Genomic DNA, 18050 nt, shown 5'->3' on the forward strand with positions numbered 1-18050 from the left:
TGTGTGTGTGTGTGTGTGCGTGCACGGTCTCTTCTCTCCCCCAGCAAAAGCGGACACGCCGTCTCCCCAGCTTCCGTTTTTCCTCTGCACGCCCGCTGCTGGAGTATTCACGCTTCAGGCTGTTTTCTTTGAGAGAGAGAGAGAGAGAGAGAGAGAGGGAGGGAGAGACGCAGTATAAAAATATGCAAATGCTATTGTTGAAGCGCAGAAACGAAGAGGGGTGGAGGTGTGGAGGTGCGGTGGTGTTGGTGGGGCACTGCACTGCTGCTGCTGCCTCCATCCATCCATCCATCCATCCATCCATCCATCCATCCTCTACATGGAGGGAGAGAGAGAGAGAGGGAGAAACAACAGAGGGCAGGATATTAAAAATATGCTGAAAGGCCGCTATTGTCTGTTTCAGTTCAGGCCTTTTTTTTCTTTTGCTGGACACACACACACACACACACACACACACACACACACAAAGAGAGAGGGAGACATGCAGTTATTCACATAATGAAATCCATCACACAAACCACAAGGCCGGACCTGCAACTGTCCCAAAGAGACGGAGAGACAGAGAGTATGATGTACTGTACACTGTACACAGTGTGTCCATACGACTGAACAGAGTCAACACCATCAGTCTCATTAATACATGTTGCTTGAAATTAACCGATGAGAGGCGAGAGGAAGAAAGGAGAAACTTTAAAAGCTGAGGCCCTGCTGCACCAGACTCCATGTAAAAAAAGCCAAAATTAAGAGTCAGTCTCAATGTCCTTGTATCATCCATGTCGAGGAAGTAATTCACCACTATAAAGAGTCAAAATTCAGATAATTTACACAAAGGAACAGTTCGCACAAAAAATTTAAATTCAGTCATTATCTACTCACCTCCATGTTGCAACGTAAAACGTTTCCATAAGCCCCGAGATCTCAAAGTAATTAGATTTAGATGGAGTGCACGCTAACTGTTTCAGCTCACCGGCAACAACAAAGATTTAATCTTAAAAAAAGGGTGTAAATAACATCCTTTCAAATCAATTTCCGATCTCTGGGCTTCTGGAGACTTGGATCACCCTGGACGAGCTGTATGGAGCCATTTAATCATCAATCTGTGACGCTACAAGCTTTGATTATGAGCTGTACGGAGACACTTTATTATTTTTCTTTTTAAAACAAGTCCCCCTTCGACTCCAGCTGTTCAGGAGAACGCTGCAACACCCAGACTCTCAATCAGCATGTGGGTGAGGAGATGATGACTGAACGGTCTGTTCTTTGGTGAACTGGTCCTTTTAAGTAAAAGTCACAATCTTGTGGTGGAAGTAGAAGTTCTGAATACAAAATCTTAGGAAAGTGCTGTATGATTGGTATTAAAAATAAAGTATGTAGTCTTTAGGTATAATAACATCTTGCAGATCACTGTTAAGCCTGGCTTTTGTAACTAGTATTTAAACTATTTATAATAATGTAATCTCTATAGTTACTTTCCCCTCTAAAGTGAACATAACAGAAAATGGAACTACTTCCATTGTCCTTACATTCTGACATTTTCAAAATTATGTCTTGTGCTCCTACATTTCTCTTCAATTTAAACCCTATTCTCCCACAAGATGTTTGGGTCAGGGGGGTGATTGGCTACCAAACTGGGAGAAAGGGGAGATACAATCTTGGCAAATGTATGAAGGAGGAACTGTGGGAACATAGGCACACTCCCATCAAAACAAACCCTTTGTCAGCTGGTTTTCTGCCTAAAATTAGCCTAGCATCGTGCTACACTGACCCCACATTGGATCAAATTCTAACCCATTCCTTTTTTTAAGCATGTAGGTATGTATATTAGGCAATCTCACACACGTACGTAAGAGCAGAAACTGAAAAAAAAAAAAAGGCTTGTAGAGGATGAGAGCGCAGGCCCGTGGTGGTGGCGGGGAGCCCATCTGTAAAGCCCTCACGCTCTCAGGAAGACTTTTTGAAGTGATTATGAAGACAGTTCAGATCAAAAGGATTTGACAAGTCTGAGTGCGCGCCAAAATACGAGGCCCGGGTAATCACACTCGAGCCCCTCCATACAAGATGGCAGTGGTCCCCCCAGCTGCTTTGCAAATGTAATGTGACACTTACGGATAAACAGATTATCAAGGAAACGGAGGGGTGGGGCCGGGGCGAAGGGAACCGCAAAAGAAGACCGAAAAATCTCCACAAGTTGTAGAGACGAGCAGTGGCGATGTAGTTTATTTAATGAACTCCGGGGACGGGCAGTGTCAGGGAGAAACGATGATGAATTCTCCGGCGCCGATACAGGTCTAAACGATATAATTTGGGAATATTAGCGGGGAACATTAGGTGATGAGGCAGTATTTCTCGTTGCTGGGGTTTGGTAGACTCGAGGCTCTGGAGACTGTTTTTTCTCTTCCTCCTCCCTTTCTCTTTTCCTTCACTAGTTATTATAGATTAATCCATAATCCGCACCACCTAAAGACATTTTTGTCAGTGAAGCTCAGGGATAGAGCCGGTAGAATTTTTTTTATTTTTTCTTTATGAATATATCTCTCCTCGTGCTCATTTCCCCTCAGCATGATGTCACATTGTCACGTCTCCTACTGAAAATACTCCATCGCCAGCTTCCTCTCAGATATACTGTTTCATAAGGTATTTTGGCAGCTGAGGTGGGACTTAGGAGTTTATGTAACAGGAAATTTTCCACATCATGTACACCTTTTTTTTTCTTGCTAAATATGATGTTCTGTGCTCATAAAAGGACATAAAATGCTCATTTCAGAGGTTTTATGAATGGATTCAAGTAGAAGAATGTTGCATATAGCATGAATATATTGATGTCAAGGTGTATTTATTATGTTTGCATACTGTCATGATGTCAGATAACACACTCCTGCTGTATTTGGAGGAATTTCTTGTGCCTGAGCTGTGTTGAGGTTTTTAATGCCAAACTCCATTGAGAAAAGTGTCGTTTTTTATCGCTGCTTTGTTCTGTAACGCATTTCATAAATAATCTGACCTACTACATGTCCAGAAATATGTTGTTATTCATAGTAGAGAAACAATGAAATGTTTAGAAGTCTTCAGTTCCAGACTCCATAGAGAAAAGCATTGTTTTTAGTGCTGTTTTGTTGTGCCTGTAGGGTTTGCTCGAGCGTTTCTGGACTGTAGAACGCAAAACTAATAAAAGATAAATGTAGCGTCTTTTGTGGCAAACACAATTTGATGCATTCAATGTAGTTAAACCACACATCTCCAAATTTTGACAATGATTCTGAATTTCTCAAAAGAAGTATTTTAAAAATGTATTGGATTATGTTCAACAATGCTTCGTCCCTTCATGAGCAAATCAGCTCATGAAAATTTAAAACTTTGGAGATGTTTGGAGAGAAAATGGTTATAGGTTGTTTTTTTTTTCTTCTCGTTTTTATTGCTGTTTTTTTCTGCCTGTCTGTAAAGCATAAAGCAGTGTGAATAATATGATGTATTACATGTTGCTGCTGTCCAGTTTAAACTACATACTTCCAAAGTTGGTGACTTTGACTTTTTTCAGATTTAGATTAGTGTTCAGAAAGTGCTTGAATGGATTTTCAGCCAATGAAAATATTTAAAATCTCTTCGGACTGAATGAAAAATGCTTCGCTGCTACGCTAAAAACATGCTAAAAATGTAGACAGCAACAATGAAATGTTTATAAAGGTTTTTAATGCCAGACTACATTGAGAAAAGCATCGTTTTTATTGCTGTTTTGTTCTGCCTGTCTGTCAAAAGCATGTTAGGATGGTGGAACACCAAATCCTGAACAAAGTCGATGCGGTCTCCTTCACGGCAAAGCAATCTGATGTATTACATATTGTCTGTGTCCAGTGAAAACCATGTATCTCCAAATTGGATGATTGATTATTTAAAAAAAATGGATTAGATTATCTGCAAAATGTTCAATAATACAATGAATGTTGGTAGTGTACATTTCTGCAAACTTCAGCAAATGAAATAACATTTAATTTTGTCCAAAAGCAGCTCATGAAAAGCTGACTGTCTGGAGTTATATGGTTTTCACATGAGGACATTGTCCTGACTTTGTCAGAATAATAACGGACTGTTGAGAGAAAAGTTACTAATCTGACTGCAACACCCCAGACGCTGTATGTTGATGACTGTGACATTAATCTAAATAAAATCACAAAAAGAACAGAAGCTTTGCTCTTCGTCTGTTTTGTCCTCTGTCTCAGTCTTAAAAACAAAGTCCTCCACCTCCATTGTGCGAGGCGATGAGAGTGCTCCTGAAGTGCCTCTCTCAGAGTCACCGAGTGTCCATTTGTCCGGTCAGAAGAGGGTGCGCTTCTTTCTGCCTTCATCTGTATGTGTGTGCGTGCGCTCTGAACGACCCTTGTGGCGGGACAAACGTCCCTTTGAGGGCGCGGGGACAGATGGACGGACGGGGCGAGTCAGCGACAGACACAGAGGACTGAGGCTCCAGTGTGGCCGCCGCCACGTGGCCTGAACCCCCTTTCATCTGCACAACTCGTCCATTTCCTGTCACACGAATGGACCATGATGCAGCACTGGGAGGGAGATAGATAAATAGATAAACAGATAGATAGATAGATGGAAGGATTGGCGTCTTGAGGTGTCACAAGACTGGTCCGCTTCCCTTCTCTTTCAAACAGCTCCACGGCCTCATTTATTTATGCACAAATATTTTCAGTTTGGTTTATTTGCAACACACAAATGCCAAAAAAGCTGACAAGAGCACAGCGACGGGGAGGCAGGAAGACAAATCCGTGTGCGGCTGAGAGAAAGAAACCCCACGGAGCTGATAAAAATATCTCACCCCGAAAGAGAAAAGAGGGAGGAAAAAAAAAAAACAAGTTCACCGGCAAAGACACAGGTGAATTTGTCAGAGGAAGAAAATAGTGCCAAAAACTGATACGGAGTGGCATTGTTTAGTTGTTTCTGCATGAAATTATTATTAAAAAAAACATCCTTTTCTGTCAAATTCTTAAAAAAAAACAGAATACGCGCCTCCATTTTGGACATAATTCTTCCTGTAATGTCCCTCAAATGAATCAATAATCTTTTATTAGTGTCTGTAAATGCATCATAAACCCGACACCATCATGCACTCCACACAGCTTCCTCTCCGGTTCGATGTGTCAACAAGAGATGTCAGTTTGATTGGTCAGTACTGAGGCCAGACGGCTATCGATTGGCCGGTCATTAGGAGAGAGCGGCCCGGCGGGAGTATCGGCGCTGACACCGTTAACACCGAGCGCTGCCGTGTCGACCGCTCTTTAACGAACGGCCATCAGCCGAGCGGGACCTCGGCCATTGACCCGGCGGCTCCCTGCAATCCCTTACTGCCAGGCTGGAGTGTGAGTAAAGGGCTGTGGTGTGTGGTGGTATTGATCCCAGTATTGGAGACAAGTTTACAATCAGAGCGAGAGCGATTTTTAGCTCCGAGAGTGGAGCGTGCCACGAGAAAATCCAAAAAGGGATACACTGAAACGAGCATCTTCGGTCCACCAGTGTATATTTTACACTTTGTTTCACACCACGCCGATACTCTGGCGCCATTTGTTTGGAATCTGCAAAGACTTAAAGAAATAAAACACTTCCCCTGAAATATGCTGCAGCAACTGTTGTGATATTTGCGACCAAATGGAACGAGGCGCGGACGAGACGCGTCCAGCCAAAATTCTTCTCGCTCCAGACTAGATCAAGAAACAGGGAACAACTGGAGGGATTTATGAAAATCAGTCCCGGTAATTAACATAATTACGTGTCTGAGACATGTCCTGCAGTAGCTGGAGGTTTTCACATGGGAGTAATGGAGGTGTGAGTAGCTGAACAACAGCCTTTACATGGCGGGGTTACCGACACTGTGTTAACGGCTCGGGGTTAGGGTGGTAAAGGGTCAAAGTTGAAGGTGCAAAGTTATAAAGAACTGTAAAAATACTCCTCACATACTCCTGGGTGAACTTTAACTGAGCATTAGCTACCTTAAACTTATCACACTCACACAATCGTGTATTTACCTTCACTATAGTCTTCCCTGAACCTTCACTGTACTGCAGTTGCCACATAAAGATATCGCAGAAGGGGAGAATTGTAAAAACAGTGAAAGTGAAGGCTTTGCGGAATTGTCCATTATTACCAATCTCGTCCGCTGATAAGACAAGGCGACTCTGAGGCTCACCTGCCAACATCCCTCCGCAGCGGCAGATGGTTTATCTCGTATCATTCAACAGAAACGACAATTCCACGTTTTTTTTTTTTCCCCTCTATGTCTCTTTTCTTCTATGTAACTTTAATATTTTGTCACATCTCCCGTCAAAGTGCTGCAGCTTCTAACAGTCGCAGCAGGCAGTCTCGAGGTTGAACAGGTGTTTATTTGATGACATTCGATGAACCTGTAGCTGCTGCCTGCCGTGAGCTGTGAAGTCAATATCTTCATACCCAATCTGTCTTTATCCCGTATTTTTGTCTCCCATGATGTCATATTGTTACAACTGACACCAAACTTGGCCACTTTCTGCCCGTCTGTGCCGCCGCTTCTGATGACATCCTATAAATCTGCTCCCACGCCGAACCAGCTCGTGCTGCATATAACTTGCAGCATTAGCTAAGCGCCTGGGATGTAAGTAAATGTATTACATGCTGTGTTTCTCAGGTATTTGACCATTTGGCTCATCAGACGTCTTCATACCGAGAGCTGGCAGAGGTACAAGTCAACAAAAGCGGATTGGTTCAGCACTGCCGTGCCTTCTGGGGTGCTTGCACATAAATCTACGTTGTGTGTGTGGAGAAAGAGAATAAGTGTGTGTGTGTGAGTGTGGAAAGGGAAAAAGATGCAAGCTTGTGTGCGACAGCTCGAGCCCGTTTTTTGGCACAAGCTACTCTTTGAAATATCATTAGCTGTACTTATCAGATTAGTTTGAGAAAGGGATTAACATGATTGTGATACCGGCTGCCTGTAGAACCGGGTTTATTCAGCTGGTTTAAAAAGTGCTCAAAATATTTAAAAAAACACGCTACTTTTTCCTAATATATTTTGAATCAGGGGAATAAATGATGCACCGATGGCTCTAAAAACAAGTTTATTCTGAATGAAGTCTGGTGAGTAACGGCGATCACAGACTGTCAAAGTGGAGGAAATGTTCCCCCGACATCGAGGAAGTGAGGGACGAAAATAGCTGATACGATGAAGGCAGCCTTGGATATGTGTGTGTGTGTGTATGTGTGTGTGTGAGCGAGAGGGTTGTGATCAGAAAGTGAATGAGCCATTTCACTGGCTGCAGCTCTCCTCTGTCTCCCTCGCTCTCTCTGAGCGGTGGACAGCAGTGGAAATGAGCTCGGCCGTGCAGTAAGTGTGGCGACCTCGTGGCTAACCCCGCACTGTTTCCAGCGCTCTCCCCACTAAATGATGCCCACTGTATCCTGCCCAGGAGGAGGAGGAGGAGGAGGAGGAGGAGGAGGAGGAAGGAGGGAGGAGGGAGGGATGGAGCTGAAACTACCCCAGCCCTCCCTCCCAGTTTGCTCTCATCAGCCGATATGGAGGGAGCAGCTATAAGGAGCAAAGATTTGTGATAATTGTATCTTCAAGGGATGTTTTGACAGTTAATTTGTGACAATACTGTTGAACTGTGTGCAGAAAGGTCTGGATAGGTTTAGGCAAAGTCTAATGTCTTGTTAAAAATATCTGGTTGTGTTGCCACAAACACAGTTGGCTAATGTCCTGACGTCTCCATAACAATAACCAGTGGTTGCATGCTCCAAATGGTTGAAACTCAGTCTTGAACAGTGGTCTCTGGCTTCGCAGCCCTCTAACTTAGCTTCATTTCAGCACCATCCCCTCCTCAACAGTTGATGTGATGACATCTGGACTCATTTATACTTATTCATAATATTAAAACACGTTGTCTTATTTTAAATCATTGTACAGCATATTAAATGGAAACTGTTCTACTTTTCTTGTATTAAAACATTCAAAATTTTCATTTTTTAAAACTTTGGGATGTTGATTTTTTTTTAAGATAAACTCGTGTGGGTTTGAATAATGTGCTCCTGTATGAGTTTGTAATGATTAATGATCCGACTCCAAAACTTAAAGTTGAACGCCTCCCGGGCTTTGGACCACTGACAAATCAAAACGTCAATAGAATTATACCAAAATGTACTCGATGTTCGACGCAGCCCCGGTTTTGGCAGAGTTAAATCATCTGATGGCTTCGAGCGCGGGCCAACTTTCTCGCTGGTGTAAATTTCAAGGCCAGAAAACCTCAACAATCTACGGAAATGAATTTAACTCGTGTTCAAACAGGAAATCATTAGAATGGATTCTGCCAAATAGCTGTTAATGTTTTTCTACATTCAAGCTTCATGAAAAGAACAGCAGCAATGACTTTTGTTCATGTCTGACAATGTGTCTGTCCTTCTAATATACTTGTATTATGTAGTACCTGTTGATGGATCTCAGCTAACCTGGAAGGTTTGTTGTAGTATTTAATAAATTAATTAATGTAATTGCCAGGTTTTCATTCTTGGCTGGACATCTGGGGTTACAAAACCAACAGCAGTCCATATCTATTAGCACCACATTTGGGGAGGCTAGCTTGCAGATTTGCAGAATTTGCGGGCACATTTCCGGGAACGTTCCCGGGAAGTCCGCGAGTCTTGAGGGCTGCCGAAACCCACATTTCATCCAGTCCACAAGGGCTCTGAAGAGGACTTTCTAGAGAGTCCGCTTGGCCTGCTTACCTCACTGAATTAATGACCCACAATTCATTGCAGCGCGGACGTGACATTGTAGAACTTTTTATGAATGGGTGCTTGAATCACACTTTGCATTTGCATTTTATTATTGTAGACTTTGCGGCCTGTCTATCAGCGGCTTATATTTGCCTTGCAGTCCAGCGCACATGCAGACTTGACGGGGTGACAGTGAACACATCACGATAGGTACGACTGAAATCCAGAGGGTGGAGATTCTGATTCAACCTACACTTCATCAAGGATGTTGAGAGTTCAAAATAATAGTCTATGCCGTTGAGACTCTTACCTCATACAGGTGCTGGAGCTCACTAAATTCCCCTATATACTCTGCTATAGCAATGCTGCATCAGTGTGCGTCTTTACCTGCTGGACTCTGATTGGTGGATTTGCAGATATGGGTTGTAGCATCCTCGCACCGCATTTCTTTCACAGTCCGTCCTCTGGGACACGGTGGAGTAGCTTCTGGAAAGTGAGAGGAGGAAGAAGAGAGAGAGAGAGAGAGAGAGAGAGAGGCAGGTGTCGGGAAGACGAGGTGGCGAGATCCGGGAAGCGAAAGAAGTGAGAGAGCACGGGAGAGGAAGAAACACACCTGTAGAGAGAGAGAGAACACAAGGTGAGGAGCAGAGCGGGAGGAATAAAAGAGGATGTAAGTGGGGAAGGAGAGAGCGAGGGAGCAGCAAACATCCAGCTCTCCTCACAGGGGAGCCAGCTGGGCAGATTGCATGTGAAACAGAGGCTTTGATGGTTGCAGGTAGCAGCTTTTTTGCCCCCCCCTCCTGCCCTCCCCTCCCTCCCCTCCCTCCCCCTCCCGGTTCCTCTCAGCGGAGCAACAGCGCGAACCAGAGCAGCCCTTCAGCAGGCACAGGTGGTATTGCTCACTCCAATTTAGCTCAAACCCCGGACTTGAAATAGCGCGGCTGTCATAGGCAATCTGCGGCGCGAGATGGACCGCTGACTCCGGCGAAGGAGGGGAATGGAGGGGAGGGGGGAGACGGTGAAGCGAGGGAGCGGGAGGAACGGAGGGAACAGAGAGAGAGAGGGGTGAGGATGGAGGATGGAGGAGGGAGGAGGGACGCCCACCCCCACCCCCCTGCTGAGCTCTTCCCATCCAGCAGCAGCACATGTTCAGATGGAGCTCGGTGCAGGCGGAGGTCAGAGCAGCCAGCAGTTTATTTATCGCAGGTTCGGACTGACCGCCATATGGGGGGTCCAATCTGTTGGCGTCCGTCCTGGAGGGGCCAAAGGTGCAGCTGACACATGGGACAGCTGAGAGGGGGAACAAACTCTGAAACCAGCATGCTCGGAATATTATACCTGGTGCTGTTATATAAGTTGTATAACCCCCTCTGTGATGGCAGCCATATTGGAGGTCAGTTAACAGCTCTGTGAACTAAAAGAAAAATATATTGGCAGTAAGATCCTGATGGTTGACCAGACATCTAGCTAACAGTTGACCATTAGCTGATGAATTAGCACAGTTGGTCTAGTCGAACGACAAACCAAAATCCAAAAAACAATGCTAAGGGTTTGGAAAACAGGTATCTTTTACAAAAACATGTTTTTGAAACACAGACTTGAACAGCGGTCACTGTCTTCACAGCCTTGGGGCCCCCTGGTAACTTCTTGTACTACCGATATTTATGTCCGTGGTTGAGTTTCATAAATCCTACTGGAACTGACAACTTCTAAACTGCACTGCATCAAATGATATCTTACACACGGTCTTAAATTTAAGCTAAGCTAGTAGACAAAACTCTCGAAACCAAGCAACAACAGCGAGGATGCCCCATGTTCTCTTCTTCACGGAAATTTAAAGAGATGGCGGCACTGATTACAAACACTTGATCATTGTGAAGACAATGTCAAAGATTCCTTTCCTGTACAGTTTGTACAGTTCTTCCTCTATGGGCATCATCTAACTCAACCCCAGAACAGGTCGGATGAACATTTGGACTCATTCTTTAAGCCGCGTTGACGAGGTTTTCCCACTCTGCACGCCTGGAAAGAATTGCCATCGACTGAAGGTACAAGGGTGCACCTCCTTAAAAAAGATAGCCAGGAAATATGAGTGTGTGCTGCTGACTTTGTTGCCAAAAAAAAAAAAAAAGGTGTGATTGCAAGGTCCTGAAAATAAACCTCAAACGCTCTGAACCCAGGAGAAGAGGTGAGGGGAACGGATTTCGGTTCACAGGGGAATGAATCGCGGATCGTTTTTTTTTTTTTTTTTTTTTTTTTTTACGCGAAAGCTCCTCTTCCCTCTGTTTTCCTATCATCCTCAGAGTCACTCACTCTCTTTCTCTTTGTCTCTCCCTCTCACACACACACACACACACACACACACACACACACACACACACACACACCCATCTGTGGTATAATTGTCTTAAGTGCAGATGCTCTCTTCAGAGGTGCATTAACTGGTAATGCCTGCTTCTGAGGATCCCTGGGTGCCTGATATCCAGCGAGCAGACACAGAGAGCACCCAGCAGTGTCGCACAGCTCGCAAACAGCAAGGGATTTACACACACACACACACACACACACACACACACACACACACACACACACACACACACAGGGAGCAACAAAAACAGGAAGCACACGATTAGAATGAGCTCAGAGAGACTGAGAGCGTTTCTTCTTCGACAGGGTGCGTTTAAAGCCTTGTTGTTTTCGCCCGCAGCTACAGCCAGCTCAGATGATGTCGAGTTCCTTACAGAGGCTGCACCAGGCTGCTTCGGCTGCATGTTAATGTCGACTACAAATATCTGGGAGAGAAAAAGGGGAAAACATGCAAGCTCACTGTCGGCGCGCGGAGTTTAACGCCAGCTTTGGTTAAATCAGCTAATTTCTTCGGTTGTTGTTGTTGTGCTCAGAAAACGAGGAGGGAAAAGGAGCATCGTTTTTAATTTGACGATGTACATTTCTCACGCGTGAGCGAGCGAACACGCATGCTTTTGTTTTCTCAGAGTGTTTTCAAGGATTTGACACCAACTGAGACACATTGTTGTTCTATGTATACCCATTTTGAGGCATCATGTTGCCATAATACAACTAAATTTAGGGTTGGAAATAGGTTACAGCTCAACGTGAGGCACAAATGGCGTTTAGATGAGAGGAACCCGATATGTAACAGACCTGAGGACCCAGAAACCAACATGTAAGGAACCCAAGGACCATCAGAAAGTGACAATAATTAAATCACACTGAAAATCACTCAAACAAACCCAAATTAACCAATGAATTGATAAAAAATTGAAGTCTAGTTGGGTCTAAAAGGTATATTATATACCAAACATTGCCCAAATGTTTGGAAAGGTCTTCATGAGTTATCACGATGGCGACTATTTTATCTTTTGTCACAATGAAATGACCGTTTGAGTTGCGGCAAAATTTATGCATGACAACAAGGCCTAAAGATCTCCATTCAAAGTAAGTGCCTTGCATTCAATCATACATTGAAACTAAACTAAAACCAATGGGTTTGGACCGGGAAGGATCGCGGTTGGCAGTTCTGATGAAAGTGAGTTTGTTGGTGAGTCCCAGGTCAGTAAATACTGACGCTTTGGTTTAAAATCTGGGCGCAAAATATTGACCCAACATGTCCAGAATCGCCTTCCCTACCTTTAAAATCAAGTGGCATTGACTGTAGAAAACAGCATGCAAACGGCATTGTCTGGTCACCTGAACCTCCTCCCTAAAGCTTGGTATTCAATATATCTGAGCCTGTTGGATATTCGGCCTCATCAGGCGTCTTTGGCGTGCAGTCTACAGGGAGCGTGAGGATGAATTCTGCCCAGGAGACGACCCCACAGTCGGGACATTTTTCCTCTCTGCGACTGCCCAAAGTGGTCAGGTAGGTCGAGCTATGACAACAGCGGAGGTGCCTCTTCATGGTTTTCTCCACGTTATATAACAGCTGCAGGTGATATCTTAGGTTATGGCAGCTAGCTAGCTTGTTTGTCTATCTGTGGTGCTGAATTTAACATATTTAAAAATACCATTTTCTCTTTTACACTTACAGTCTGAGAACTCAGGGCACCACCCTGAAGATCGGACCGTACAGTGTGCACATAATTTGTAAGCTTACATTAGAAATTGGACTTAAACCTTTCTTAAAAAATGTAAAGTGCAGTTTAACAGCATGATTTGCAGAGACGCTGTGGTGAACTGTGGTCTTGCAGCCAACTCACAGACAGCACTTGAACTGGAACTGCAGTCAGTCTGGACTCTTGATAGAGTAAAGGAATGTGGCTAAAACACATTTTGTACCTAAAGTGCACACACACACACACACACACACACACATATATATATAGATCTACTGTGTCTACGGAGACCACGCTGAGTTCAGTGACACTCACGTCGTCTCTATCCGCCCAGAGCCCCTCCAGGTCAATACTCTTTCATCTGAGGGGGGTGAAAAAAAACGGCAGCCTGTGCCTTTAATTAAAGAAGTGGCCGGCCACCGAGTTGTCCATCAGAGGCAGAGTCAGGAGAGAGCGAGTGAGGACGAGTGCAGAGAGGGAGAGAGAGCGGCGACTTTCATCCTCTTGGCTTCAAACGCTCTGCTGAAAATGGAGTTTTTAGCCACTCCGGCGCGAAAAACGTAGCGGACGGCCCTCGGCGCGTGACGACTCGCACCCTGCGGTGTCAGCGGGGAGCCTGCTCAAAAGCACCGCACACACACACACACACACGAGGAGACAAAGACGATGAAAACACACACAAGATAGAGAAAGCGGGGGGGTTGGGGGACTAAGTAGTCAGTATGGAAGCTCCAGGAGCATAATGACTCTCTGTAAACTGGACTCTTTTATGTAACAGCGCCAGAAACTAAAGCAAAACGAAACTGATAGCGAGGAGGGATGCGGTCAACTTTGGAGGGGCTCTGAGTCATCCCTCCACACTGACGGCGCCGCCTTCCGTCTCTTAAAAAAAAAAAAAAGTATGATACGATAGTATTTGTGCGTGGGCGTGCGTGCGAACCTCGAAACAGATCTCCCCGAGAAACACCTATGTAAACTCTCATCTGCAGCCGAGGTGACAAATGAAATCGCGTCAGAGCGAGAGAGTTGAAGATAAATGGCACAACCCCGGCGTGGAGCAATTAAACCTCTTTCTGTGCCCACATTATTCACTTCCTCCTCCTCCCCGCTCCTCCCTGCTCCCCTCTCCAGGGGGTCCCAGCCTCACTTTGTTTGTTTTAATTATTTTTCCGTATGCAAATGTGCCTTTCCTTCATAATTGCTGCATGAGCTCCTCGTGTCTGATTTGGAGAATTGAGAGGAGAGTTTAGGGAGGAGGAGGAAGAAGAGGGGGGAGGCAGGGAAGGAAGAAAGAAAGAAGGAAAGAAAGAAAGAGCACTGGTTATCGATTCCAGGGGAGCCATCTTTGGAGAAGTCATCAGCTAGTAGCGCTAAGGTAATCAATCGTTCATGTACATCCCCCCCACACTCCCTTTCCCTCCGTGTACTAGCAGCATGAGAAGTGTTAATGCTACCTCGCGACATCAATCACACACTGAGACAGGGACGGGGAGGAGGTGGGAGGCAGGGAGGAAGCAGGGGAAGAGGCGAACAGGAAAGAGGAGTGCGAAGAGAAGGGATGTGGCAGGTTGGAGGGAGAGACAAAGGGAGGATGATCGCTGTCTGGCGCCGGAAATCTTCACCAAACATCGCTTCCTCGCTCCTCAGATCGTCGCTAAAGGCCAAGAGGAGCTGAGAGTTTAACTGCCTCGGCGCTTAAAAACTGATGAGACCTTTGACACCAACACTGAAGCGAAGGGCAACAAAGACTGAATTCTCTGTGAGAGGTTAAATGTTTTTAACACCAACAGGATCCATCGCATCAGCCGTGACCTTCACCATGATTCACTTAGTAACGCCTGGTTGTTAAGATGTGATCTGGATCTGGATGTTGTATCTTTGAGAAGGGGGGGGGGGGGGGGTGAAATACTTGTTTTTGCAAAGGTGAAAATCTGCCCTGCGTCCTGACAACAAAATGTGCCCTTTTCCTAATGGCCAACATAACTGGTTGCAAAAACAGGTCTGATTGTATATGAGCTTATGAGAAAATGACCCTACTTCTCACTTGATTTATCACGTCAGTGAACAGTTTCCTGATGAGTTTATGGTCTCAATCTCTAGTTCCAAGTCTTCTTCGAAACGGCACAATGTTCAGTTTGTAAATTAAAGTCCCGTTTAGGGTAAGATAGACGATGAAGAGGGGTGTGATTGTGATTTTTGACTTCTCCTCTGGTTTTGAGTCAGATCTGATCAGTATATCCTCCCTGGATCCACCATCTCATACAAATATAGTCACTTCTGGCTCAAAAAAAGAAAAATAAAGGTTGCTACGTCCATGACACCAAACTCAATACTTGTATTCAAGGTTCAGGCTCACAGTTATTGTGTTAAGTGAAAGATGGTGGTTTGGGTTACATAGTAAAGGTTTGGAGATGATCCTGCCCAGGCTTTTTCGAAACTCGTTCACTATTAGTTGGAAACCAATAGCACTCACCCATGTTGATGTCCAGCATTTTGTTGACCCGTTCATCCACCCTGACTTTATCGTTTTAGGGCAAGTGATGCTGTTGTTCTTCGGACAAGGATGTTCCTCGAGCTGGTCCCAGAAAATCAGAGTTCTGCCCAAACATCAGCCTTCGACCTGGGACAAATCTGAAGAGAATGGTTAAACTCAAAATATAATAATATACATGTTCAAAGTCCAAAACCCGTTGTTTTATGTTTGCTTGCCTCTTTCGTTTTGGAGACACAGCCGCTCTGAAGTGGACCAAATTCCAAAAAGTTCAATGTGCTTTTGTACTCTTGGAGAAACGCTAAAGAAAACTCGAGTTAACTGAGAAAATAAGTGAGGAATGGGTTTTTAAACGAAAACACCGACGAGCAGCGACAATACAACCGCTGCGAGACAGAGGCTACTAATCATCCCGACTGTGGCCTCATCAATTCAGGATAATTATCTCAAGGTATAACAGTTAATTAGACAGTGATTTATTGATGTTTGAAAATGCTACACATGCTACCTTTAATAAACACAACACCGGGAAAAAAAAAAAAAGAAGCTATTCCTCATTTATCGCCTCATTGACAACAACACTGCCGAAACTTAAATATATCACAATTTTTTGGGAGGTAGATTGGCGGGAAAGTGACAGAAATAAATAAATCCATCCAATTTTTTTTTTTCTTGCTACCCCAAAGTAGTTGTTTTGGGGCAGGTGTGTGTGTGTTGGGCCTTAATGAGGCAAACTTAAAAAAGAAAAACCAGAAAAAAAAAAAAAAAAAGGATTGGAGACAAATATTGAGAGGGAGCCGTGAAGATTTGGAGGGAAAGGCGAGGAGGAGGAGGAGGAGGAGGAGGAGGAGGAGGAGGAGGAGGGAGAGTGTACAGTGAGTTGGCTGTGTGCTCAAAGACAAGAGAACAAACCCCTCAAAGTCATTCGGCTAATCCATCTCGACAACACTGAAGCCTCATCATATCGACCCCTCCCTCAGCTGTACACACAAACACACACATATACACACATTTCACTCCTTTTCCTGACAGCCACTCCCCCCTCCTCCTCCTCCTCCTCCTCCATCCTGCTCCTCCAACCACCACCACCAGCTCCTCTCTGACTGCTGAAAGGAGAGAGGGATGAAACGAGCAGGAGGAGGAAGGTCAGGAGGGATAAAGGAGGGAGGAAGAACAGCTGAGGTTCAACCCGTGGGCGACTGCGGCGGCGTGGACGCCGGGCGAACTCCCCCTCCTCCCCTCCCCACCTCCACCTCCACCCCTCCTCCACCTGACTACTACAATAACTAGTAACCTCCTACGACTGATGGCTTCACTAACTGACCACCCACAGTTTGTTTTTTTTTGCAGGGAAAAGAAAAAAAGGGAATCCTCCTCGCCACCGTTTTTCAGCCGAAAATTAAGGAGCTGACAGATCTTCAGGTGCTCAGTAAGATTCATGGATACGAAGCGCTTCGCCCCGCAGTTACTCAGGTGTTTTTTTTAGTGGGCTCTTTTTCATCTTTGTCCCTCCCGTCCCCCCATTCCCATTGGTAGCAATTTCCGAGAGACACCAAAATAACCTGACGGACAAATAATAAAGCTGCATTTTGTAGCTTAAACCCAGATTATGTAACTTTAAAATGATGAGACAACCCTGATAATTCTTCCCCACACAAATAAAAGCTTAAATCTTAAGGAATAAAACACACTCTTGCTCAAACGGGCTCAAATGGTGCTGTTCAGCTTTTGCTTCCAATCTGGCCCGGTGGTGACTCGCGGTATTGCATGCGTAAAAATTCCCCTGTGGCCCAAAAAGCTTACATGTTGTATGTTACCAGTAAACATGGTTGCCAATGTTAACAACATTTATTTTTAGCATGTATCTAACTGTTTAGCACAAAAGTTATATAGTCGCATTTTAACGTTTTCAGTGTTTTTGATTGTTTTGATAATCACTCAACTGTTAGCAAGTCGCTAAGCTATCCTAGCACCGTCAAGCTTCCTACTCGCTTCTTCAAAACAGAGTTACTCATGCATCAAGGAGATGAAAAGTCAGGCCTGTAACCACATCTTGCATAAAAAAAATAGTGTTTGCTCTTCAAAATATCATGTATAGAGTCTTTAAAGCCTTTAATGATATGTTGAAGCTCCAGATACCTGCATGTTTCCTTTAAATACCTGCCTCTGTGTTTCAGTTTCAGGGAAATTTCCAGCCAGCAGTTTATAAAATACCTCCTCAAAAAGTAACATAATCTCCTGTTTTTCTTTAAACTCTGCGCGACCCCATCGTTTCACAGACAAGCATGAGTCATAATGAGCAGGTTAAACGGCGCCGCTTGGTAGAAAACTCGGGGAAATGTGTTTACTGCTGCTATTTTTGCTGCCCTTTAATCTCCGAAGCGTTCCCGCTTCGTCCTGATCCGACTACAATAAGAATATGACAGTAAGTGAGATGATTCTGGTGAGAATAGGAGTCATTATTTTAAAAAAGATAACATACTCAGCTTCTGTTATTTCCTTAATTCATGCCAAATTGAGCCTATTGAGACGCGCGGACTTAATGAACAGGTTTACACATTATTAATGGTTGTTGATCAGAATCACCATGGCGACCGGAGAAGCAGCAGGCCACCGCGACATTCAGCCAAGCTTTTTTTTTTTTTTTTCACTGTCACTCCTCGTCCTCCCCCCAGCAGCAGCAGCAGCGTCTCCTCCTCAGAGCTCGGATGGAAAGACCGCCGCCAGAAAAGTGAATTTTTCCTGTCCGACAG

General features: G+C 44.6%; 1 long non-coding RNA gene across 4 annotated transcripts in view; it reads right to left on the reverse strand.

The window, feature by feature from the left end:
- Positions 1–17: 17 nt before the first annotated feature.
- LOC119015657 overlaps positions 18–18050 on the reverse strand; it is a 187797-nt gene continuing 169764 nt past the window's right edge. For 3 of the 4 annotated variants that reach the window (XR_005073427.1, XR_005073426.1, XR_005073424.1), the window contains 3 exons: positions 15280–15437; positions 9121–9346; positions 3671–4547 (listed from right to left, as the gene is read on the reverse strand). This is a non-coding gene — a long non-coding RNA (uncharacterized LOC119015657). Of the gene's footprint in view, positions 127–3670; positions 4548–9120; positions 9347–15279; positions 15438–18050 lie in introns of those variants that run through there. The other variant, XR_005073425.1, reaches the window with a different exon arrangement.

Source organism: Acanthopagrus latus, chromosome 24 (genome assembly GCF_904848185.1).
Source record: "Acanthopagrus latus isolate v.2019 chromosome 24, fAcaLat1.1, whole genome shotgun sequence".
Classification (NCBI taxonomy): domain Eukaryota; kingdom Metazoa; phylum Chordata; class Actinopteri; order Spariformes; family Sparidae; genus Acanthopagrus; species Acanthopagrus latus.